Source organism: Parasteatoda tepidariorum, chromosome 7 (genome assembly GCF_982258835.1).
Source record: "Parasteatoda tepidariorum strain Cologne lab strain chromosome 7, Ptep-v5.0, whole genome shotgun sequence".
NCBI lineage: Eukaryota > Metazoa > Arthropoda > Arachnida > Araneae > Theridiidae > Parasteatoda > Parasteatoda tepidariorum.
Window position 1 is genome coordinate 111,151,167 of NC_141761.1, and position 27,466 is coordinate 111,178,632.

Genomic DNA, 27,466 nt, shown 5'->3' on the forward strand with positions numbered 1-27,466 from the left:
TGTTAACGAGTAATATTACTTCTCTTTTTTTTTCCAGTTGAGTTACACAATCTAAATTCCTTAAGTTTTTTTTTCTTTCAAGTACAGATAATTATTTTTCAAATTTATTAAATCCTCTATTTCATTATGCTTAGCAAAATGTTCTTACATAAAGCTGCAATACTTGTATATTTTGAAAATAAAATGTTATGTGTTTTGCGAAAAGTGAAAAATATTGCAGCTTAAGGAAGTATATATAAAGAAAAAAAATCAATGATGAATGAACGATAAGCAATTACGGGAGTGAGCGGAGTAAGAAAAGGGTAAAGCCTGCTATTTTTTATTTTTGTATAAATGGAATGATTTTTAAACAAAAAATAGACAGGTAATTTTTAACTATGCATTTAATGAAATATTTAAAGTTTCAAATGATAAAATAAAAAATAACGTTTTTCATGTGTTATAGCTATGCAAATAATAGCAAAATAAAAACTGATGTTACTTCAAAAAATTTCGATGCATGTTTTGAAATATAAACTGCGTGTATATAAGTGTGTTTCAAAGTATAAATTTAAAATATAAACTAAATAAAACTGTTTGAAAACTAATAATGGATTTTTAAAATCAATGTTGTTGCTTAAACGTAAATAAAATAAAGTTTTAAAGTTAAAGTTACGATTTTTATGTTAAAGAATTTAAAAATCCTGAATTTTAATGCCATAGAAAGTATAAATATGCATAGCTAAATAGAATTTCATCGTATGAATATCGTCTGTAAGAAAGTTAAAAGAACATCATTATCCTTATAAAGATAGTTAAAAGAAGTAAGTATTTAGTAGAAAAATAAAGTAACCTCAAATTTTTGCTTTAAGTATCCAAGGTAATGAATTTGTTGCAGTTGGTTATTTAGGATTTTAAATCTTTCTGATCATTAGCTTTCAACCAAAAATATAATTATTTTTTAGTAATGTAATTGAATGATATAAAAAAAACCAGTCGTCATGCATTCATTCATAAACAAAAACAAAAAAATTCTTAACTCGGGGAGTGATTTATAAAGACTTTTAGACGAAAATATATATATATTTTTTTAAAAATTTATAATTTTGTAGTGCTAATATTATATTTTACTAAACCAGTTTGCTAATGTAAATAAATTTGCCCAATTAAAGTTATTTAATTATTTATAAAAAATAATTCATAAAAGTAAAACGTGTTTTTATGTACTAAAATTGTTAAAAAGCTGATGAAACCTAAAAAATGGTTTATTTACTTAAACGTCCTTAATTATGGAATCTTTACTGTTCATTATAAAGAAACGATATTCTAATTTACTACTTCGCAAATCAAAATATATATGTAAGCATTATTTCCCAGTTTATATGTATTAAAAATTTTTCTTACGAAAAGTACTCAAATGAATTTTGACTTCAATAATTTTTTAATTTAGTAAGCTTGCTTATTGCTAATAGTTAATAAAATATTTTAGTGCAGATTAATTTTTTATTATGAGGACCAGAAATTGTCTTTAAGAATTCAAAATAGATATTCATTACGGTTTGAAATCACCAGATAAGTATGTTTGAAGTCCTTGAACTAAAAAGAATGTGGGGAAGCACATTTTGTCCCCTACCCCCAATTCTAAGAAACATTCCTTTCAAGTACGGAAAAGCTGCTCAGTAGGAGGTCGTTGATTACTTCTATGTATAGAACAAGCTAAAAGATTCATTTGGCGAAAAGGGTGTAAAAAGAAGGAGATAAACGTAGCCCCTAGTTTTCTTCTTTCTTCGTAAAATAGAAATGGTGGCACTAAGTAACAAGTAAGTAACAAGTTTTTTCTCTTTAGTTCATGTAATTTAAAAAATTTTTTAACTTATTTATTAAATAGCTTTTTAAAATTAGTTTAATTCGCTTTGATTTTATTTGCTAAGTTTTTAGAAATTATGTTTTATAACTATAATACTTCAGTTGGCTATTTTATCTTATGCTTTTCTGTTGTTTAGTTTAAGCTGCTAGTTTAGTTTTAAAATGAATTAGACGATTTTTTTAATAAATAAAAGTTCAATTAACTCTATCTAATAAAAGAAAAATTTATGATTTCTTATGCTTTAATTAAAAATGCTTCTTTCATTTTTCGGAAGCATTGATTAATTTAATAATTTACTTCATTTCGGTAGCCATATTTTTTCTCTGAAGGATTGTTAAAAAACATTATTTGAATTATCTAAACCGCGGGTGTCACTTATTGTTTCAAATAATAATTTTGATTAGATATAAGAAGAAATATTTTTTTGAACCACCATAAAATAAATAAATAAATAGTAAGAGTTTAAATTTTCTCATCTCTAATTAGTTACTTTATATTTAAATTATACTTTAATTTTGATATTTTTCTGCTTTGACTTTTTTAAATTAAAAAAAATAATAATAACGTTGGTAAACATGTAAAAATTGTTCCACTAAACACTTCCACTTTTAAAGTTTTTTTGAGTATTTTCAGAATATATTTTTAAACAATTTAAATATTTGTTTTGATACTCAATATAATATATTCTTTGTTCTAAATAAATAAATAACAAAATGACATATTAAATAGAAGGACAGTATTTCTAATTTTTATTTTGTTGTTTTTATACTTCTTTTGCATTTAATGAATTGCTGTAGAGGTATAAGAACATTTCAAATCTTTATATTAAGTTTAATTTTACGATTAAATTTGTTTTAAAATGAATTAATTCGTTATAAAATTATTATGTTGTAAAACTGAATTTTTTATAAAGCAAATTTAATTTAAAATTACGTTCAATTTTTTTGAATAGAAATTAGAATATTATTTCATGGTTATTATTTTTAAAATTTATTCATAAGTATAATAATATTTTCTGTATAATAATTTTTTTCATGAAATAAAGCTTTTTGTATTAAATATTGTTGGTCCTCAATGCTATAAAGACGATTACTAATTCTTTTTTTCCAGTTATTGTGCAAAATCTATAATTTATCTCATGTAATTTATCTTCTTCTTAATTTACTATTTTGAGTTTTTAAATGGTTGTTAATTCTAAAATATACCTGTTCAGCCTTCACCTTTGACAATTTTGTGTTTAAGAAAGTGTATACATTTTCTACAAAAAAGAATTTTTATTAATTGTTTAATTAAAATTTATGATGATAACTGTGTAGTGGAAATATATAATCTAAAAATTGTTGGAAACTATTCCTCAAAAATTCAGGAAATTATATTTTTAAAATTGAGAGGGAGCCCTAACTAACAAAAGCTTTATTTAGAATTTGTCTATTTATTTTAATTCTAATTGGCTAAAAGACTAGTTCTTTTTCTAAATTAGAATCAAAAAAATTTTAAGAGAAAATTTGGTAAGGTAAAATTTGGTAAACATTCAACTTATCGTCAGTTACCAAAAATATAAATATTCGCCGTAATTTTAATATATGATCCTTCTCTTTCCTTTAAATCAAAATTAATTTCATTTAAATCAAAAAATTGTTTTTAACAAAAATTATAAAATATAATTAGTTAGAAACAGTTTTGATTTTGTTGATTTTTAACTGTTTTTATGACGATCATACTCTAATTTATTCCTTTTCTTTTATGGAAAGACAGGGCGAAAGATCCAAGAAATGCTAATCCAGCGATCAACAGCCATCAACAGCTAAATAAGGTAAGAACATAGTGAAACATTAAATATTAATATTTTTTTCAATTAAATCACATATTTTTGATTTGCAAAAGAATTTTGATTTTTTTAATTAATAATTATTGTGCTTATCAAAATTAAGTTCACTTTATGTATTTCTCTAACACAGTCTTTATTAATAACAAGTGTTTTTATTACTCATATAAGCTTTTATATTTATATTTTTGCAATATTCTTATTTAATAATTTCTTAATAAGGTTTCGTAATAAATGAAAAATGCACTTTATAAATGTATAAATTAGGTGAAAAGATGTGCTGACAATTTTATATCATTACGATATTTTAGTATTTGTTTTCTCTGTTTTCATGCCTGTTATAACATTTTTTTATCATTCTATTTTTTTAATTAGTTAGAAAACAAAATTTTAAAAGAAATTATTTTTACTGTTAAAATAACTACGTAAAGTTATGAATGAATAACGAAATATTTTTCGTTATTTTATTTGAAATGATAATATTATATAACATTTCATTTTTCCATAAGTTTCACCAGCATATAATATTCGTATTAAAGCAATTATTTTAGCAAATATTTTTTACTTAAAAAAATACATGAAAAAAATTAAAAACTTTGTCCACATTAAATTTGGGCTGAAAGGCTAAAAGTATTCCCCTACAAGCTCGTGCTAAGTTTTATTGAATTTATCAATTCACATTTAGTTCCTCTAACACACCACATGCTTAGAGTATAAACAAGATAAATGATAAACAATGAACTTATTGTCATATTCCATAACTGAAATAAAAATATTTACATTAATCTTCATACATGATTTTAGAAACAGTTTTTTTTTTTAATGTTTCGATTTTGTTGTTTTTGTTTTAACTAATTTTACAACTATCATATTCTAATTATAGTTTTTTTTTTCTTTCATAGGGAGTCAGGATGGAAGATCAACAATGAAGATAAAACTCAAAATTTAAAAATCAACAAAAAGGATGGTAAGAAATAAATTTATATTTTACCTTAGGTTACCATATGGTTGAAAAGAAACCAGTTTTTTTTGTTTAAACTGGGGGTTTTGTGTTTTTTTAAAACAATTTGTGGAACATTATTTTAAGCCAATTGAAATTAACCGAGCCAATTCAAGGTCTTTCATAGCATTTAACTATTCCTTTAACTATTAATTAATATTTTCAATAAACAACTAAAAATATCCACTCTTTTCTTTAAATATATTAACAAAATATCTAATAAAAAAGGAAAGAACTAAATATTTAAGTATGTAGCTTTATTTAGCAAGCAAAATAAACATTCAGCATTTAAATTTGATTTTAGTGATACCATAAAGAATGATTTTCTACCTTGCTTGCCCGTAATATAGAAATGCTATATTTCAATATTGTTTAATTAATGTTATTATTTAGATGTGTATAATTTATGATATTAGTATGTAATTAAATTTCATGGAACATAATTATTTTTTAATCCATTAACATAATATAAATTTTTATATATTTAAGGCAATATATCATATATATTTTATATGAATGATAATTAAAAAGTGTTTTCTTATATGGTGCATTATAATTATTTGATAAAAAAGATACAAAATTGATAAGGAAAGATATAATAAAAGTAAGTTTTTATACTAATAGTTTAATAATAAAGTATAAATTTTCTCTCCATTTATTTTAGCATAATAGTTTATTTAATAAGTTAAATAATATCCGAGTTCATAGTCCTGAAATTTCTGAATTCCTGATAAAGAAAAAAAAACTTTATTCTCATGTTTTTTTAGCTTTTTGCTCTGATTTCTGACAATGTCTGTGTTCGATTTTGTTATCACATATTCTACAAATACTAATGCAGTTCCTAAAACTATCAGTTTGAATAATCAAAAGATTTGTATTTCTGATGTAATATATATATATACATATACATATATATATATATATATAAATGCCAAGACACATATATTTACTTTGCCTTCCTTTCAAAATAATTGAAACTCCACTTAAAAGTAATTTATTAAGGATGTCACGAATTTAATTGCAGATTTTAAATAAATATTGGTATGAAATAATATTAAATAATTGATACTGGTTACAGAAGTACTATTAACATTTCCTAATTATCAATCTCAAACTGTTACGAATCGCTCATTAATAGAATTAAAAAAATTATTCAAGCTTTGTTTCTGGAATTAAAAAATTTATATTTAGAGCAAATTATACTTTTTTGTTAATTTTTTTTTACAGTTAACTGATAAATGTATAATGTACCAGCAATTTGGTTATTAATATAATGTCGCATTAAATAAAATTAAATATAACATGAATATTGTTAATAAATTGTTGGGTTTAAGAAAATCATTTAAAAAAAAAATTTTTTTCTACGTTTACCATTCAAAACATTGAATGAATTGTTTTCATAACACTTAACATTACTTTAAAATATTATTATAGCTACAATAGTTAACATTTCTAACTAAGATGGTTAAAATTATTTAATTATTACAAAACTAATTGAATAAATAGAATTATAATTATGTTTTTCATTCTCAATTTGCTAATGAATGTTAAAGTTTGTGATACTATTTTTCAATTAGATATCTAAAGCAGATTAAATTAGTTTAGATCAGATTGCATTGCTGAAAAAACTTTTTTAAATTACTTTGGGTAGAATAAGTCTTGATATCTATGAGCTACATATATATGAACTGCATTTAAATAATTAAAAAATGAAATGTGAATAATTTTAATATGTTTGGCAGTTGATCTAGTTTAAAAAATAATAATTTGCTTGCATATCCCTTTCACCATTTCTTAGTAAATAACCTTATTAATGGAAAAAAAAGAAGACTTGAATTAAACATACTATAAATAATGTTTTTATTAGTTACATAGTATAAAAAGTATTTATAATTATAATAGTTAAATGATAAGTTTATTTAAGTAATTGATTTTTTTCAAATCTATTTCTTTAAATCAATACTTTTCTTAAGTATAATCATTAAAGGGATGTATGACTATAATAATTTACATACATATCTCTTTTATTATTTCTTAGTGAAATACTATCATTATCTCTGAAATCAGATCTTAGTTGTTTTTTTTAAATGCAACCTAAAGAATGCATATTTATTAACTATATTCAATATCATATTTTTATAATTAAATTAATAATTTTTTGTAAAAATAATCAGCTTGTCTTAATCCATGGCTTTTAATAAATCAGTTGATTTAAATCAATGATATTTTTTTTTCTGTGAACATTTAATCTATCTATAGTAAAATAAATTGCTTTATTTTTTGCAGGAAAAAGGCTCATTGAAATAAAGCTTCTGGAATGGGATAAAGAAAATATATTTGTCCATATGTAAATAGTGTATACAGATGTATTGATTTGTTACAAGGAAATAAAACTCCTTCATGGTTTATTTTAAGCTTTATTGTTGTTAAAATTCCTGCTTTTATATATTTAAAATTACTAAAATGGTGTATTATTTACTAGTACAAAATATTTTTTTTTTGAAAAAACTATTTATGATATATACTGTTTATCTAATATTTAATAAAATTAATGACTTGATGAATATACACAAAATTATAGGATAAATAAACTTTTGTGTGTAAGTTTCTATCAATAAAAGCTAGATGTAGGTTTTAAATATATAAGCATTATTTTAAAAACTTAAATAACTTATTTATTGAGTTGCATTGTGTTTTATTTTAGAATAAAAATTTGTACTTAATTTCCTCTATCTCAAAATGCTTAAAAAATTTAAATACTCAATTCAAAAAGATTTTTTTTTATATGCTTCTACTTTAAATGATAGCGCTTATAATTGTTTAAAATGAAATAAAAAAAAGTCTATTTTATTGTACGAAGATTCATTGGACATTTGGTTATAAATTAAATAATTGTTTTACACCATTTTGTTTTTTATATTGTCATAAAACAGTATGCATGTAATGACAGTTGTTATATTACAATATAAAAAGCTAAGAATCAATAAATTACTATCACTGATATCAGCCGAGTAGAACAAACACTCGTGACAATTTATGTTCCCTAAATAAGAATTGTAACAAAATGCAGCAAGAAGCCTTTGAAATTAAAAGCTAAGTTCTAATAATAAAAAATAAAAAAAATGCCGAGACACCTAAAATAAAGGTGTGATACCGGCAAGGACGCCATTAAAACTTTCTATTGAACCGAGTTTGAGGTGAGTTAAGGGTGGTGCATTGGTAAATAAGGCAAAGAAGTTCGCCTAAACACCTGAAATAAAGGTGCGATATAGGCGAAAACGGCATAGACGTTTTCTAATCAGCCTACAGTTAAGGTGCCTTAACGGCAAGCGAGGCAACGACGTATGCCAGTGAACGTATTCAGCTTTTGATAAAAAGGCAAAAAAGACATCATAAAGGTTCAATAAAAGCCTTTACGGCAATTTTCTCTTTATTCTGTGAAAAAAAAAAATTTCCCCGGTATTTAACAGGCAAAAATGGCAAAGCAATCCAGAGGCAACAAAATAGTCCCGGTCCTTCAACGATTGCCAGAAGTTTGCCTGAAATGCCATGCACTGGCCCTCATTCTGGCCCAGATTTCACTTTATTAACGGAACCGATACGGCAATGAAAAGCCCGCCGTAATGGCACTTTAGGTGAGCCGGCATTGTCCCTTCACTAGCCCAAAAGTTGTGTGCTTGTTGGGTATTATATCAGGTATTATATTATTATACTATAATAATTAAATCAAATTATTACACGTATTGTAGTTTTTCGATAATTACATGATTTGCACGAGCTTATACGCAATACTTTTATATTTAAACATGCTTGTAAAGGGTTTTTATTCAGGAGAATTTTTATATATTTCCAATTTGTATTTATTCTTAACGTATTGCATTACAAAGTTAAGCAACTGATACATCAACGTAAACAAGTGTAAACCGGTGTCAGCACCTTAAAAGCAATAAAGCTGTAAAGTATCACCTGATAATTAAGATTTTACTAAAACTCTTATAGAGCGCCTAATAATTTGGCCATGGACTGTAGTTACGCACAAACCATGCATTCGTTACTTTTTAGGCTATAGAAGAGCATGTTGATTTCTCAGACATGTTGTTTAGCATTTTAGTTACCTACAAATATATATATATATATATATATATATATATATATATATATATATATATATATATATATATATATATTTGTAGGAATTATATAAATATAAATATTTGTAGGCACAAGAAAATATAAAAATCATTTTATAAGAGTCTAAATAAAACTCTATACCCGAAGAATCCATGGAGTTCAGGGAAGGGTTCAATTTTTATTGCCTTTCAAAATGGGAAAAAGAGACAAATTAAGTCAAAGAATGTTTCGATTGTTCGGAGTCTTGCAGTAGCTATAAACTAGACGTCACAATGATTGCTAGATAGTCATAAACGAGGTCTCAGTCTCCTCAAACTACCCTTCAGATGTATTTTTATGACTATAAAAATAAATAAGTTGAGAAATTTCTACTTTTTGAGAGTTTTTCTATCATATTTTAGAAAAATATATATTTCTGTATTATGTTGAAGTATGCAAGCTATACTTTCTCGGGGTTTCGAATCCTCCTACAAAGGAAACCAAACATATCCAGATAAAGAACACAAATAAGTATATCTGTATTTGTATATAATATTTATTAATACTGTTAAAAGTAATACTACTACTACTAATAATAATACGTAACATTTTTATAAATGAGTCTTGAAAATATTAACATAAGGCATTTTTAAATATCTCTTTTTTTCCAGTGCTGTTTAGTTACTCTTGTACAATTTTGATAAAGTACATTTCAAAACGATAATATGATAAGTCATGTTTTGGAATCGTTCAAAACAGTGTTTTATGTGAAAAATACTAAGATATCCTTGGTGGAAATAAAATATTTTGTGTTTTGTGCTGCCCTCTTTGGGACTTGAATATTACCTGAAACTTGTATATTACCTATGTGGAAACAAAACTGAGGAATATCTTCATATAAAAATATGAACTTTTCTATTTCAGGGTAGGGTCGTAAAAACCCTATTTCCACAATTTAGCAAATGAATAATTATAATTCAAGGAGAGCAGAAACTATCAAAGTAGCCGTTATATTATTTTTTTTTCTGTTCCCATGCATGTTGAAGTTAATGAACCACTCTAATTTTTTGTATCCTAAGTATAGTTATAAAAATTTTAAGATATGAAACACAAGTAAAGTATGGCAATTACTTTTAATTCAAACAAGTACTTGTAAAAATGGTCTCATAAAAGTACAACCTTAGGCAGAAACCAAGAGTTTTTGTGATGGTTTTTATTCCTTCATGTACATACTTTTTGAATTTTTATACTTTATAAAATACCATTGTGATATGTAAACTTAGTATATTCAAAATAAAAACTTGAAAGTAAAGCAGCTTCGTATTTAGTTATAGAAACGCTTTTATAAAACCTTTTAAAAATAGTTTACTTTTACATTACAGTATGTAGATGTTTTATTTTAAAATTAACCATTATTTTCATATAGTTTCAAAAAAGCAGCGTTGAAACTAAGTAGAACGAACAAATACAGAATGTATTTCTTTATAAAAATAAATAAATCGAGTGTTCAAAATATAATATTGAAATTTTGATCCGAATTTTGCATACAACTCAAGTATATTTCTTAAGACAATGCATTTTAAAACAAAGTCAAAAACATAAAACTTTCGTTCTTTATTTTCGTCATCTTCTTACTTATCTTATTCAAAGAATAAGTAAATTTATGCAAGAAAACAAATTTTCATTCGCTGCACGAAGTACTCTAATGTTATACCATTACTAGAGACCTGAGTATTTTCTTAAAAAAGTAACTCAGGATCAAAATTGAAGATCTTAGAGATCATCTTAAACTTTTGCATACATAACAATGTGTAAATAAACAAGAAATATCTGCGATAAAACGTTACAGAAGAAATACGAATCGATTTCGTTTCAACAGTTTATTCCGTTCTCTGCGTGTTTATAGTTTTGAAAGTGCACCCACTGTTGCTGTATAATATCGTTCGGATAAATGGACTTAAAGAACTCAAATAAAATATTTAGACAAATAAAATATGTATAAGCGATTCATAAATGTTTGTTTTGCCGTAGGCGTTATGTTTATATAATGGTTGAATTGGAAAACAACTCGAAAGTATATCACTTTTTTTACACAAATCACTAATAAAAACGCTTTCAATATAATTATATATCTACCATAAGAGAACAATCGATAGCTATTTTACAAGGGAGAAATAGTTTCATATTAGATTAACAATAGTGATGAGTCAATTTTTCTAAATTTGTGAATTTATATGTAATATTTCTGCATATTACTTTATTATTTTGAAAGTTCAACCATTGTACATTTGATTACGTGATAAACTATCTATATACGGACATACGTTGGTTAACATTTGAAGAATCATTAAGCATGGATTGATGTTGGTAGAACTTTGGTTTTGATGACGTGCCTGCACACGTCTGGTTACCAGTTTCTGATAGTGGGCCAGAAGAATTCACTTCCTGATGTACATTGTGGCGTAACTACCACTGCAATTATTAAACATATTCACTAGCATATAAAACATGCTAACTTGATCCAATCTAGAGGTACCTTTTGAAAGATGAAGGTTGGCATTGTCTAATGGTCTTTCCCCACACCATCACAGTTGAAGTTAGTGTTGGCAGTAAAAATGGTCAATTTGGCTGGCTACGTGATCTGTTTTCTAATTATTCACAAAGGTGTTCCTTGTGATTTAGATTGGTTCTCGGAGAAGACTTTGAACTCTTTTTTAATCAAGCCATCAGTTATGAGGAAGTCTGAATATGAGAACGGAATATTTATTCTGCTGGTAGAGAAATGGGCCTTTTCTCGAATTATTGCATTGTGTGAGCTTAAAAATACAGAGCACCCACTTGCATCTCAGAGGACATGTTTCCAGCCAAAGAAACTAAAAGATCCAGGCCAAATCATGGAAAATAAATTACGTCATCAGTCAGATCCGTTCATTTAGGTGGAATACTAGATAGTTTTACTAAAGTTCCATTTTTTTTAAAAAATGGTTCTACTCATTATATTAATAACATTTAAACTAATTTCCACTAGTTTTTAGTTTAAACTACGTGTTGCAAAATGAACACTTCTAATTTTTTAGTGTGCATTTTAACATCTAACTTAATTTCGAAAAAATAAATTTCATATAAATCTATTAAGCAATTGGAGTTAAAAAGAAAATATACAATAGTGAATATTTAATTAAATAATAAAATAATTTTTATTAATGAAATATTACTAATTTTATTTATTTTTTCTACATTAGAAGAATTAAAATCAAAAGATAACGAATTAAATTATTTTTTTAATAAATAATTGTAAAATTTGGATAAATTGTTTAGATATAATTAATTATGTTTCCTTAAACTATATTAAAAAAAATTCTGAGTAACGTAATTTTTTTTTAGTGAGAATACTTGATGACAGCTAACCTTGTTTACTCTTTTTGAATGTAGTATTTTTTTTTAAAACTAATATAAAAGTTAATGCTTGAAAACCAGTTATAGTTTGTCTATTGTAAAAACACCCCCCACCCCCACCACAAAGTCTGAGGACGTCTGCTGCTATGGAAAGAAGAGTAGCGCATTTCAGGGAGGGTAGCTTTTTTTCACTCTAGGGCTAATACAATAGACCGAATAAAAATCTTCTCTCTCTCTCTCTTTCCGATCAGCTCTAAAGCCCGTCCAAAACCCCGCAACCATACTTGAAATAGTTATACCTGGTTACCATTGTCACCGCCACGGATTCAGGTGAATGGTTAAGGGAATTCTTACTTAAGACAAACTATATAGTTTGCCTACGGTAAGAGCATCCCCCGCCACAATGTCTGAGTCCGTCGTCCATAGTGATTTTATTTTAATGTATGGCTTAAGCCCCCAAATTCCATAATCTTTTAAAGTTAATTTTTTATCAGCAATTTTTTTTTTAAGTTAGAAAAAATAAGTAATTTTTCCGGTCCGTATTTTACGGGGTATTAACCGGTCTGAATGAAAATTCTTTATTTAATTGTCGGACATAATAATTTTATTTTAGTCTATGACTTAAACCCCTCAAATTCCATAATCTTTTAAAGTTACTTTTTATCAGCTTTTTTTAATGTTAGAAGAAATAAGTATTTTTTTTTTTCGATTTGCATTTTACTGTATCTTTAACTGAATCATACTAAATTTCTGAATCAAAATTTCTTATAAAATGTGTGACATAAGAATTTTATTTTAATGTATAGCATAATCCCTGAGTCCCATAATCTTTTAAATATCATTTTGTTTTCTTCAATAATTTTTTTATCGATCATTTTTTTCTTCTTTCCTTTCAACTTTTTTTACTTCAATTAAAAGAAAAAGTAAGTAACATTTTGTTCAATCTTTTTGAAACCAGATACTTCTTAAATCGAATGAAAAATTTGTACCGGCAGTGTATAACATAACAATAACTTAAAATGATAATAATCTCATAAACTAAAAAAGTAAAGCTTTCCAGCAACATCCCTTTGTAGGCCAAGAGAGGTGCATGGACTCTAACGCTTCATGATTTCGCGACCAATAGGATGACTAGGGTAATGTGGTCAGCACTGCGCACTGGCTGCCTTTACTTCGAAGACTAGCTGGTACCTATCATTCTGAAGCTGGGTCTGTTTTAAGCAGTCACTAAGGATCGAACCACACCTCATCACAATGACAGCCCAGTGCCTTAACCACTCAGCTACGCGGCTGTCCGAATGAAGCATTTGTACCTAAGTTTATGACATAATAATGACTTCAAATAATAATAATAATATCATAAACAAAGAGTTACAAATAATTTCGGTTGAGTATTTATAAGATAGGTAAATAATCATATACTATTGCAGTTCGCCATTTTCCTTTTATTTAAAAGAAATATTTGTCTTTCTTATTAATTACCCTTGAGATTTCTGAGAGCTGATATAAATTAGTTCAATAGGACTTAGATTAAAATCAAATATTTACCACGTTTGATTAATTTAAGGAAAATGAAATAAAAACTAATTACGTCAAAAATATACAATTGGGAATCGAAAATAAGAAAAGATGGTATATAAGGCAATTAATTTAAAAAATTCGCTTTCTTTTTTTGTTTTATTTTGATACTCCTAAAATAATTAAATTATTTTTCTTTTCAGTATATACGAGTATTCAGTTTCAGTAGTTATTTTCTGTTTGCGATATTTTTTGAACCGTATTTAAGAGTTTTAAAAACTTTTGAAATAATTTAATTATTTAGGTTTGTTACATAAGAATAAAATACGAATATCCATTTTTTGTTACCATTCACTTAACTAACAAAATCTACTTTAACTATACGGAAACAGGGAAAATAATAAAAGATTAATCCCAGTATTTAATCCTGGGTATTTAATTACAAAAATTAATCCCAGTATGATACTGGAACCAGTATCATACCGGAACGGTGTTTCATAAACCAGTATCAAATTGATCCCAGTATGATACTGGAACCAGTATCATACCAGAACCGGTGTTTCATAAACCAGTATCAAATTGATCCCAGTATGATACTGGAACCAGTATCATACCGGAACCGGTGTTTCATAAGCTGGTATAAAATTGATCCCAGTATGATATCGAACCCAGTATCACTAGTGTACTGCACCCAGTAAACTGGGATGATGTAACAATTTATTTTTAACACAAGTATAGTGAAGTACTACAGTTTGATACAGGAAGGTTAGTGAACTGCGCTGAATGGGAAAATAAAACATTGATACGAGTAAATAAATAAAGTTACCTGGTTTATACAGGGAAATAAAACATCCCCTATGAAACATCAATTCACACTTTGTCAAAAGTTATAGTTTGCATTAGGTTAATAAAAATCAAATAAACTGCTTTTTTTAAAACTTCTACACAGTTAATGTAATTTTTTTTAATAATTTATGTATCAGAAATAATTGTCAATAATATTTGAATCTAAAATACTACACAAAAAATGTTTTGCAGCAACATGCAGAAAAATGTAAATGCATTCTTCAGATTTTATGAAAATTGATTGGGGATTAGAAATATTATGTAATGAATAGCCAAAAACTGACTAAAATAAGTCAAAATCTTATTTTTTAATTTTCATATCTTTTGAAATGACAAAATAAATTTTGTTAAAAAAGCCTCGGAAATGTTTGACAAATGCAAATTCATATGCACAATAAGGAGACCGTGTGAAGTGTATATATCTATAAATATAAACAATCTAATTATAAAATTACGATTTCATATAAATCAATTAACTTCGGTTTATGTTTGTAATTGATAAATAAAATTAAATGCAAATAACACATATAGCATATAATGTTCGAAATGCCGCCAAAAATATTTGAAATGAATCTAATTTGACACTGTTCATTTACTTTGAAATCAGGCATTGTAAAATATAATTATATAGTTATGTTATATTTTGATAAATGTACTTGCTTGCTACTATAGATTTAAATACAAACCAATTTAATTTTAGATATATTTGAAATTTAAATTATAGTCAATTTTAATCATTCAAACATAATAGTGGTTAGAGTAGTAATTATAGCTACAAATGAAAGCTTAAATGACACAAGTTATTAACTAATATAAATAAAAATTTTGAATTATTTTACTCTGTCATTCTTCTATTGACATTTTTCTTAAGATTCCTTGATTTAAAGCACAATTTGATATAGTCATTTTCTATTTGAAGTATTTAATTTTTATGATAATTTACTTAACGCATAATATCTGAAAATTAAATTAGGAAAAAAAAGTTATCGCCTACAAAAATGTAATCTCAAGAGCGAATTATTTATATAACGACACATGTTCATAAATAATAAAATAAGCCCTAAATTTTAGAAAGCTTTTCTTATCTCACAATTGTTGTGAACTCAACAAGTAATAATTTATATATATACTGAATAAAAACACACAACACAATATTAAAAATTTTAAACATTGGATATGACATAATTTAAACTCTGTCTTCAATAAGATATAAGAATTACACAATTACTAAATTGATATAAAAACATTACCACAATAGCCTAAAAAATATTAATCTTTTTATAATCAAATGAAATCAATTATGTAATATTTTAGTAGTTCCTATAACGTGAAGTACTTTTAGTACACTGAAAAGCATTTTTAGTACACTTGTGTGCGAAATCAAAAATATAGCTTTCAAATAGTTGATTGATCTGCATAGTTTAAATATTATATCTTCCTTGTTGTGATTCTTTTTATTTTTCACAAACACATCCGTCGCTTTCAGGCCTTAGCTGCGTCAACCATACACTTTCTAACAGTAAATTTTCAAGTCACTTAACCATCTAGTTGGAGGTTATCTCGTTGCGCAGGATCCCTCACTTTTCCTTAATGTCAACCTCTTAGTAGAATTATCTTTCTAGCTTCATCAAATAAGAGCCAGCAACAATGTCTCCATTTAGAATTCCTAATATAAACAAATTTTGAATAAACAAAAATTTCAGACTAAACAGCAATTTCAAAAAATCTCCTTTTTAATATTGTATGCTTTTTCTTTTAATATTATGCTTTACCCTTTTATACTAAATTTTAGATTACAGTGCTAATTTAATTAAGTTAATATTTCAGATTGCAGTGTTAATTCCATAAGACATTTTTGGCATTTGTATACTTTTTCCTAACTATTAAATTGACAGCAAGAATTATTAAACGAATACAAATAGTAAAGAATTTTTACAAGCTTTAAACTTTTCTTACATCATGTTAATAAATAAATAGGCAACGAAAAATGCTAAAAATGTCAGTTAAAGTTATATTAACTGAAAGCTTAATTGTGTTAAGTTTTTCATATGATTATGATACATTTTACCATTACACAAATAGGATGCATATATTTTTCAGCTGATATAAACTGATTAAAATTAGAAAAGCATTATACTTTTTTTTAAAAAAATAATAATAGTATTTATATTAATAGGGTACTGTACTACATTTACTCCAAATTTTAATTAACTTTTATGCTTTTTAAAAACTCAAAAACTAGCTGCTACAGGTGTAAATAACTTAGACAAAGATCCAGAATGCACAAAAAACAGATTTCATACAGTTCAAATTATATACGATTCTTACAAAAATTCAAATAAAATATGTGCGTATATAAATAATGTTACGAATATTCATGAACTGTTTATTCATACATTTAAAAAAAATCTATTGTGTAGTGTAACACACACAACACATACAAGAAATCAGACTCAATATTTAACCTAATAATTAAGTTCTTGAAACATTATACCATACTTTTGTTCAAAATAAGTATAACATATATTGTAAACAAAATTAAGAAGTATTAATTTGCAAGATGAGAATTAATTTGATACTAAAAGGTTGCAGAAAATTTAAAAAAAATAAGTACTAAAATTTCGAACACTGTATGATGTTAATTTAAAGATTAGCTATTGAAACGCACAGACTGTAAATAAATAGAAGATTTTAAAAAATTTATTTATATTACGAATAAACAATTATCCAAATTATATAGACAAATTTATACAGTAAAACAATTTTTCAGAATAATTATTAAGTATGAGAAATACAATTGCAAATACTTATTTTTCAACTACCTACTATACCAATCAATTACAAATATACTCAATTTAACAACTGTCCAATTTAAACGTAGATCAAATTATAAAATTCAAGATTTGAACTTCAAAATTTTCCGCACCCTAGTAAGAAAAAATAATGGTCTACCAAATTTTATTAATTTTGTGTAATTTGAAAGAGATTTATTTCAAATAAAGGGAAGTTAATGTCTAACATAGGTATCGCTCATACTACCCAATTTTGTTGACAACTCAAAAGAAATCACCAGCGCCCACATCACAGAAGCACATTACCAACCAACTTTTCATAGTGACTCTATGCAAAGATTAAAGTATGAATGATCTGAAGTAACTTTTTACCATTTTAATTTCAATATAATAGTTTTTAAACAGTTCAGCTCATAACTTCCTCTAAAGCTTAGCATTTAAATGTATCACTAAGACAAAGAACATTAACGGGTTTAAACAAACAAAACTTGAACGTAAAGTTAAAAATGTAACTATTCAGTGGCTGAACTCAGAAAAAAATTTGCAGATACTTTTTACATTCATTAAAATTAAGGAAGCATTCAGTTCTATTTATTTGTAACTACGATACGAAAACTTACAAAAATTTTCCACTACTTCAATTTATTAACAAACTGAATATCTTTAAAAACACTGTATCACTTTTATGTACCAAGATATGAATATAATGAATGCAGGGCTGCCAAGGAACACTTTCAGAATTCTGGAGACTCAGCCAATACTTAAAACACATCACCGCAATTTCAGGGTAGCAGTCTGAGAGAAATAAAAGGAGGACCACTTTAAAGAGTATAATTTGCACCCACCCCAGGCAAATCTCTACTTGTCTTTTTTAAATATATATATATATATATATATATATATATATATATATATATATATATATATATATATAATTAGCAAGCTTAAAATCCTTTTAGCGTCTTGACAGTTGTAGCCGGCACAACAGATCCTGACACTGAAATATCCCCAATTGTAGATTTATAAAGTATAAAATAACCATCAAATTAAAAAAACAATTTCAATAATAATCTGCATGTTGAATATGAAAAGAACTAGAAAACATACCTCGATGGAAATTACAAGGAATTAATAAAGTTTTCCAAATCATTTCTGAAAGAAAAAATTTATTTAGAAATTATATAATAGTAAACAAAATATATGCAAGCTATTAAGTAGTTAATATGAAACTTTTAAGTATCAACTGCTTTATTTGTAAAACGCTTTTTTAGTTTTACTGAAACTTCAGTTAATAAAATATAATTTAAATTACACGATTAAAATTTTTAAAATAAAATTAAACATTAAAAATAACAAAATAATTTGCAATTATAAAATAATTCAAAGTTTAAAAATATTATATACAACTTAACAAATAATTAATTTGTTAATAACGGTGATCACATGATAATAATGAGAATTTATGTAAATAACATGTGAACAAAGTGTTTCTAATAAAGTCTCTTTAAGAAATGCAGGAAGAAAAAAAAACATTAAAAATATTTTCTTCTCAAGCAATGGAGTTTAAGTCGTAACCCTAATGCAAGCACATGCAGTAATAATTCAAGAATAATATAATATGTCTTGATTACTTAATCTATAAATACTGCTTAAGAATACGTTTTAACATTTCTGTAACTAGAAAATATGTAAATAAAGAATATGTAAATAAAAGCAAGAAATAAAGACAAAAATACACTTACTAAAATATAGCGCCAAGAATTACCATGAGGTATCCATGATTAGGACAAATGTAAACAAAGTTTGAAGAAATGTGATTGGCTGACGTTCTCACTGAGAACGGAACGAACTGAAAAAACTGATAAATTAGGAAAGTGGGTAGCTTTATATAGATTTAACGAACGACTAAGGTCGATTCTCGTCTTTGCATGATTAACTTTCGTTTCCGCATTAATCGCTCTTTTCAATTGAATTAAATTAATTATAGCGTTACAATACAAATTTATTTATTTATTTCATAAAAGTTTATTTTGTTATATGATTTAAACTACTAATTTCAAAAACGGACTGAAATTTATAAATTTATGAAAGAGAGATTTAAGTTTGGTTAAGGTAAAAAGTTTTTAAGATTTTATAACAATTTTCAATTTATGTAAACATATTTCTTTTTTTACCAAGTCGTCGAAACCTAAACTAAATAATTTATTTTGCGAATTGATAAATTCGTTTCGATTGGAAGCAACATAGTTCCAGTTTAGTATAAATTCAATAAAAAATTAATAAAAATTAACAACATCTTATAATAAAATTTAAAGTGATGCAATTAATAATATTCTTTTCTCATCATGACTTTGATTAAAATAATTTTTGTAAATAAAAAAATAAGTAAGTAAATAAATAAAGAATAAGCGAATTAAAAAAAGTTTTATTGTTTAATTACTTTTATTATAAAATTACTTTAATTTAAATAACTAGATTTTACTAAGATGACTTAGATTTCAAAATAATTAAAATGTGTAAAAATCTAACTCAAAAACTCCCTTCGCTCCAAAATTATAAAATGATTTTAATAATTTTAAATATGCATTTTTTTAAAAAATTGATGTACATAGAAAGTGTACGTTTTCACCACTCTTAATATATTTCTTCCACTCTTAATAGAGTTCTTATAAAAATCTAAGAAATTAATTATAGGAAATTTGTATATAATCAAGAAGAAAAAAAACGAAGACTTTATAAAATAATAAATTATTGAAGAAGTAAGCTAGTTTGAAAATGTATACTTGTATGAAAAATATGCATTTTCTAAGAATTTAAGTTAGTATATTTTAAAACTACTTCAAAATTTCCAGAATGGATTCTAACTGGTTTCAAAATTTCCATTATGTTTAAAAACTGGTATCAAAATTTCCAGTACGATATTATACTGGTTTCACACTTTCATATGTATTTGAAATCTGGTATCAAAATTTCCAGTATGCTACATACTAGTTTTAAAATTTCTAGTGTGGCGTCATACTAGTTTTAAACTTTCCAGTGTGGGGCTATACTGGTTTTAAAATGTCCCGTATGGTGCTATACTGGTTTTAAAATTTCCAGTATGGTGCCATACCAGGTTTTAAAATTTCCAGTATAGTTTCATACCAGGTTTTAAATTTCTGGTATAGATATACTGGTTCTGGTATCATTGTTACTGGTTTTTGATACTGGTTTTGCGAATTTTTTCCAATAGGGGTGCCCTACCAACCAGGCTATCTCGGCCCATAGATCATTATTGGTAACTCTATAGATAGTGACTGTTGCATAAGTAAATAATCTTACTTTCACCTATACTATGTTTACTTTTCATCCATCTAATAAAAAATGCTGCTTGCAGTGAAACGTTACAAATGTAAGTAGGGAATATTGATTTAGATCTGACAATTATTTATTAGAAATGTTATATTCTAGTTATGTTTATTTTAATTAGATATTATTTTTTACTTAAAAAAAATGCCAGATCACGCGATAAAAATCGTACTTTACAAAACTACTAGAAAATCATGTAAACAGGCAGTCGCAGAGTAATTCTTAAAGGGTAGATTTACCAAGGGCTAGGTCACTCCTTCGAGCTTCTGATTTCAGTCAGTAACGTCACGGCTGCGCAGCATCAACTTCTCGCTTGAAAAATAAATTATTTCACATGTAACTAGCATCTTTTTTAAACTTATTTTAATACATTCATTGTTTTTTTATGATTTTTTATTTATCTTGAAGTAATTTTCTTCTCATCTGATTGCAAAAATTTAACAGTAGTGTTGATGCGTTAGAGGAGTAGCACAGTAGTGAGTGAAAGTGTTAACTCACATAACGAAACTTGAAGATTTAAACATTTCTTTATTTCATACAGTACCATCTCGATACAGCGTACAACTGAAGATATTAACTAGAAATACAGCTTAACAAAAATTTTGGTACATCACCGGAAACAACAACACAGTGAAGACACAGGACAAGAACACATGCTTACAACAATGCATGCCTTATATACAGATTCCATAATGATATGCACGGATGACGTCACTTACGTTATCTGAAAAGAAAATATCTGTTGCCAACACACGACCGAAACTTAATTCTGTTAATTTAATGTATTCAGAGGAGTAACAAACCACTCCAACAAGTAGTAGTCAAATCTGAACTTGCGCGATAGCGACCGGCCAGAATTATTATAAAACACAAAATGAGAAAACTGTATTTTCCATGTTCTATTTTAGAAAATATAAAGATGACATCAAATAAATTATAAAATGTGCTGGAAGTATTTATCCTGCATTATGTTTCATCTTTTTTGCTTAGACGTTTAAGAACTTTTAATTTCGCCATTGAAATCGATACCGTCTCGTAACTTTAAACAGAAAAAAAGAAAAAAATCTATACCAGGTCAAAGAAAAGAAAATCCTGAACTTCAATAATCTTAAAAATTCTTCCAATTTAATGAGATATTATTTAATGTCATTAGTCAAAATATTTATGTGTTTTAATTATAACGCCTTAATTTTAAATATTTACGAGCAAGTGTAATATTTCCATTTTTATATATTCAAGGACTAATTTTTTTTAAATTAGCAACCAAGCAATTAATTTAAATTAGCGATTAAGAACATAGTTTGCCAGTGATAATATATATAAAAAAATTGCTATTACAATTATGAATAAGAAAATATATTGAAATTAGGCATCCCAATTAATAAAACAAAAAGACACTTTTATAGTTGCATATTATTATCGGTCAATATATTATTATAAAAGTGTTATTATATGCTTTCATTAATTTAACAGTAAAAGTTAAAAACTAAAATTAGAAAACGATAAGTAAACGATGTCGACAAAAATTGAGATATTTTTCTAACTTTAAAATCTTCTTTTTTTTTCTTCGTTTTTTTAATACTATAAGGAATACCAAGAAAATGTATGAATACTATATTTTTGAACGGAAATAATTTGTCAGCAGTGTAAAGTTTGACAGCTATTATCAAAAACATGCAACTCATTTCTTACTATAAGTATAAGTAGCAAAGTTTTCATATCCTCTAATATTGATTTTTGAGACCTGTGTGCGGCGTGACGTCATGAGGTGGGGAATCGTAGCTTCAGCTTTGAGTATGGAATAAACCAGCCCTACTATATCTTCTCTTTAGTCCTGAGGTTTACAGCGATTACAGTCAAATTATGGCCGGATAAGAACGTACTCTGAGCAAAAAGTCGTTTGATCATTAATTAATGCTTAGTTAAAATGTTTCAGGATAAAAGAATGAAATCCAATACCATATGGGTAAATCAATATTCCAGTTACTTAAGTGGAAAAGGCAGCCAATGAACGGAGAAACAGATGTTCAAATTTCAACTTTTTTAGATGTTCTCTTTAATATATTATAATGTGATTTTCGAAAATAGAAATAAAAGTTATTCAGTTCAAACACTTTTCATTTATCATTATTTCATTATTACACTTTTCATTATTTCATTAAGCAAAAAGTGAAGTTAACATTAATGGGTCAAAATTTCAATTGCTCTACTACCTAAGCCCTAAACTAATGAGATAATAATTTCCAGACTACGTCATTTTTTTCGAATCACAGAAAAAAACCAAGAAAAAGCACAAATAGAAAATACCGGAAAAAAGCACCAGGAGAAAGAGTTCGGAAAAGAACGTATCAAAAGAAAACTTTCAGAAGCAATCACTGTAAAAAAACACTGGAAAAAGCACCGTATTAGCAATTACAAAAATTTTGTGCTCCTTTCATTCGGGCAGCCGAACTAGAATTTAAAATAATTAAGTAATTGTTCGAAAGTATTTAAATATTTTTAGATAATTAAAAAATATCTAAAGTTCGTGGCGTGGTAGAATTCAGGAGATAGAGCGCTTACATTCCAATGAAGTGATCCGGGCTCAAACTCCAGTGATAACTGGTCAATACGAATTCCACGTCCGACTCGCATGAGCCAAAGCCTTTGTCATCATGCTAGCCATGAGAGGTTTTCGTGGTTTACCTTCCTATGTAACGCTAATGAGGGTTAGTTACATCAAAAAGTCTTCCACAAAAGAAAAATTCTCTCAATACTTGATCCAGGAGGTCCCTTGTCTTCTGGATTGGGTTCAACATTATAAGGCTACGAAGTAGAACATTAGTAGTCGTAAACCCGAACATTGGGTCAGCTGTTCAACGAAGGTTATAAAATAAAATATTTGAATCACCATGAATGTGTTATATTCTCTATTTTGGCTGATAGCAAAATAAAATAAAATTTGATGTGCAAAAGTTGTTGAAAAATATAATTAAATAGATTTTTTAATTTATAATTAAATGGATTTTTGAATGATTTCTAAGATCGAGGACTAAAATTACCTCTTTTATCTATTGTTCTAATTTCAGGATTCGACAGTTACTAGAGAAACATACTTCCACAACCAATCTCTTCATTTTAATATAATAGATAACTGAAAAGAGCACTGATTTGCGTAACTTTTTAATATTGTGTATTAAACTCTAAATCTCTTAACAACCCAAACTTTAAAAAAAAGAAAGTCGTTTCTGACAGTAATTTCTGTTGCAAGGTTTTGCGAACAAATTCTCCGCTGGGACATCCCAGAAAAACAAATATTTGGGTGGTTGGGGAGTGCATTGCGGAGGCCGTAAGATTTCATCTACCATATGCCTTTCGATCTAAATTGTGTGCATGAGAGTGCATTGTCTGCGAAGCATTACTAAATATGAATCTTAGACAGTTTTTTTTTTTTTTTAAATTTATATCCGTCGTTGAACAGCTGACCCAATTTTGGGTTTACGACTACTAATGTTCAACTACGTAGCCTTGTAATTTTAAACCCAATCTAAAAGACAAGGAAACTCCCGGATCAGTACCTCCAGAGGTATTGATCTGTTATGGGAACATGGAGGACTTTGCTACTCGACAGATTTAACGTGCATCAGTCACTATTTACTACACTGGGGGTCTTCGGCCGGCGGGATCGAACCCACGAACTCTGGAACATGGGCCCAGTGCCCCACCAACCAGGCTATCCCGGCCCCAATTTTCAACAGTTGTCAAAATTCCGTGAGAGAAGCTCTAAGAACCAAACTTAGTAAAATTAAAATTTCCTTTTTTTCAAAAAATTATTGCCTGCATTAAAAAAACAAATGAAATTACCATAACATCTTAATATTGTCTATAAAACCAATTTATTATCTTTACTACCCGAATCTCAAACAACAGGAAAATAGTTTAATTCCTTTTGCTAGGGTTTTACGGATGTATTTTCCGGTTGGACAACCCTTCGAATCAAAAGGGGTGGTGAACCCGAGGAGTGCTTTAAAGCTTAGTAAAACAACTGTGTCGTTTAATTTCCTAGGCGATACAAGAGAATGTTTTATTTTCATCTGCGGCCGCGAAGAAAGACATAAAAGCCGTCAGCTGCTGCCTTCCAAAGCGAAGGTTTTTTATTACACGTAAAACTCTAAGGCCAAACCCCAGATCCACTCGATGTCGTTTACAACAGCTCTCGAATTCCGAGTGCCTGGCCTCTTTTTTCAACTATAAACAAACGGAAGCAGCTCTTTAAACTTTTGATGCACGTCCATTGGCGCAACGAATTGGCCACAAAACCGTAAACTGGCCGCTGACAGGTCGCACGTGCTTTGGAAGACGAAATGATTAAAAGGGGATAGCTCCACCTTGGACCCTTCTTCCCAAAAAAGCTATTTGACACCGGGTTGGTGGAAAAGGGTTGCTGAACTATAAGGGAATATATAGCCATTTTTTTTTCTTCTGTATGCGGATGTGGAAATTGAATCCGAGTCGGCTGGAAATGATATCGCTCTGCTCCAAGTGTTTTGCTTTTCAATCATCGTTGAATAACTGAATCAGCTGAGAAGGGTTTCATTTTTGCGAAGAAATCCTTTTTACCTTTGTATTAATCAATTGAAAGAAAAGGAATTCGGTTCTTATTTAATAATTTTTAGTTATTCAGTTAAATTTTTTTTATTACCGTCGTTGAACGGCCGACCTGAATTCCTATTTCTTTCTAAATTAATCTTCAACTCCATAGCTTTGTAATTTTGATCCCAACCCAGAAGACAAGAGAACTCCTAGATCAAGTATTGGGATAAATGTGCCTTTGTGAAGGACTCTTTGAAGAAGGAGGACTCTTTCAATTATTATTCCCCTTTTCCAATGACTTTGCATTATTAGATTAAGCAAAATATGTTATTAGTAGTTTATTATATGTTCATGTTAGTAGTAGTTAAGATTAAGAGTAATCAGTATCATGTGGCATGTTTTTTCTCGAAGCCAGCTATTGATAGTCAAACTTAGCCAGAATCAAGCGATTTTCTCCTGTTCTTATACATTTCGAAAGGACCCTAAATACCTCGTAAATACCTCGGCCCTAAATACCTAAATAAATATGTGTGAAAAAAAAATCATAATTCTACTGCTAGCAGGTTTTCACTAAACTGATATAAGAAACACCAAAACAACACAATGTAAAAAAATAACAATAACAATACATATTTTGCAAATAATTAGCAAAAATCTAATGTTCGCGTCACTAAAATTCTTTTACTAGAATTTTTTATAAAAATTTGTCTAAAATTGTGTTAATTACATGCTTTTTATTGAATAATTTTGTATTATAATAGTACTAATATTTTTAATATCGAGGAATTTTGCATTTAGTCTTTGATTAATCTTTATAAAATAACAATATTAAGACATTCTCAAAAAAACAATAATAATAATCAATATAGTTATTTTTATTATTTAAAAAAAATAGGTAGATTCGGTCTTTAAGTTTTCATTGTAGCATATAAATGCCTGTAAACATATTAGTTAACTCTCAGTAAAGAGGAATATTTTATAAATAAAAGCTTCCGAAATATTTGATGAAAACTAAATTTTAATAACAAATATCGATATTATTACTCGAATAACAAGCTTGAATGTGATAAAAAAAACTTCTATAATAATTATTCAGATACAAGTTTCAAAATATATTAGATTATATAAATATTTTAAGATTTAATTTATTATCTTAAGGATACACTTGTATATATAATAAGACTGATAAAGTAAATATTTTAGTTTCATTTTCGTCCGATTAGAAAAAACAACTTTTAAACCATTGATTTCTTTAACTTCAAAACAGTGCCCTTTTGGCAAAAAGACTCAATTAATTTACAAAGTATATTTCTTTATATTGATCATGAATGCTATAACAAATGTAAACAGATAGTTTTTAAATAAAACCTTTTCAAATAAAATATTTTAATTGGATTCAGTTTTTTCCCCTCTTGTTTATAACAATAAGCTAACTAAAATAAACTAATTATCCTAATAAGGAGGTTGCTCCAAAAAATCCAATTATTTATTTTGTATTAAAATCAATTTGTATACTAGCTCTTCAAAATTTTAGATTAATGAGAAATATGTAGAATTTAATGATATTTAAATAACGCACGAAGTGAATTTCAGAAAATTAATTTTAGTTTCATATTTTATTGTTTATAGCATTATTTTTTATTATATTTTCATAATACTTATTATTATTAATGGAAATTTTTTATTCAAAATAACTTGAGTTTCACGACTGCTTTTTGATTGATTGCTTTAATTAGGTTTTCTTCCCTTCCTTTTTAATGTTATTTTTTTACGCACTTCAACAAAGTAGATGCATAGGAAAAATGCCAATATAACTACTAATAAAATTTGTGCTCCTTATATAGTGATTTATGGAACGACTTGCATTGTGATTTATTGACCGAATACATCAATTTCATTTTCTTGAGCCGTGATGGCTCAGGGGATAGAGTGTTCGCCTTACAATGAAGTGAACTGGGTTCGAATCCCAGCGATGGTTGACCGATTCGAATTCCTATTCCGGCTTGAATAGACCACAGTGCTAACGTAAAAATATCCTCACTGGTAGACGGATCATGGGTTAGAGTCCTCTTGTCATCGGGCTGACCGTGGAAAGGTTTTCGTGGGTTTCCTCTCCATGTAACGCAAGCGCGTGTTAGTTCTATCAAGGAGTCCTCCACGGCAGCACATTTCTCCCAATACTTGATCCGGGAGTTCCCTTGTCTTCTGGATTA

At 27.0% G+C, this 27,466-nt stretch overlaps 1 long non-coding RNA gene across 1 annotated transcript; it reads left to right on the top strand.

Moving 5' to 3' along the window:
* Window positions 1–1,498: 1,498 nt before the first annotated feature.
* On the top strand, window positions 1,499–7,079 carry LOC147807391 (uncharacterized). The gene is made up of 4 exons (XR_015435676.1): window positions 1,499–1,799; window positions 3,598–3,659; window positions 4,574–4,638; window positions 6,958–7,079. It is a non-coding gene; the product is annotated as an uncharacterized LOC147807391 (long non-coding RNA).
* The last annotated feature ends 20,387 nt before the right edge of the window (window positions 7,080–27,466 follow it).